We start from the raw sequence: 999 nt of genomic DNA, 5'->3' as shown, positions 1-999 counted from the left end.
TCAACGACAAAAGTGGCCATATCTTACAGGAAGTTTTGTCCTTTGTATATATTAAGTGTGTGACTAAACCTCTACATATAACATGGGCGACGCGTCTTATTGCCAACTTGATTAATATCTTCCAATTTTTATTTTATTTTATTTTTTTATGTGGTTTATGATATATAAGACACAATCTATACTATTAATTAACGACTTTAATTTTATAAATATACACATATAAAATATTTACACAATTTTCTAATTAAATCCTTATAAAATGAAGTGATTTTTATAATATATTAATTAGATTCATGTTCAAATATTAAAATTAAATTCTAATTAATAATATAAATTGTAATGAAAAGCATTTATTGTGTGAAAAATATTGAGAAGAATTAAAATAATAATTTAATTTTGCTGTATTAAAATATAAATAAATCTTAATTATACGTATAGTTACATGAATAAAAATAATTATTTTTTAAAAACGTTATATAAATAATCATAAAAAGGTTGATATAATTGAATAAATAACTATTTACTATATAATAGTTAAATATGAAGTATAGCAGAGAAGAAGGAGTATAATGGGAAGAAAGAAAGAGACATAGGAATAAAAGATGGACAATGAGGAGCAGTAATGAGTAGAATAAGATAGAATTTTAATTTAAATCTTATTTATGGATTGAAAATTAAAAATTCAGTATAAATAATATAATTATTAAATGTTTGATTTTATATAAATTTTTTTACGTAAATTAATAACATAAACACAAATAAAATTATTATAAGTCTATGAACATTTTATTTACTACAACAATACCATCACTAATCTATGAATACAAACACAACACTCAATACGAGCACGGGCACAAAGTGCCAACAAGGGGAGTAACTGGATAGGAGAGCGCCAGAATACGGAGCACAAATTTTTGGTCGAGAATAATAGAGAGATGGAGTCTGAAGAGGAGAAATTAGGGCTGGCCACTAGCCACTAGGTGATGTGAGCGAAGAAAT

The sequence above is a fragment of the Arachis duranensis genome, chromosome 8 (genome assembly GCF_000817695.3).
Source record: "Arachis duranensis cultivar V14167 chromosome 8, aradu.V14167.gnm2.J7QH, whole genome shotgun sequence".
Taxonomy (NCBI): Eukaryota; Viridiplantae; Streptophyta; class Magnoliopsida; order Fabales; family Fabaceae; genus Arachis; species Arachis duranensis.
This window is presented reverse-complemented; position numbering follows the sequence as displayed.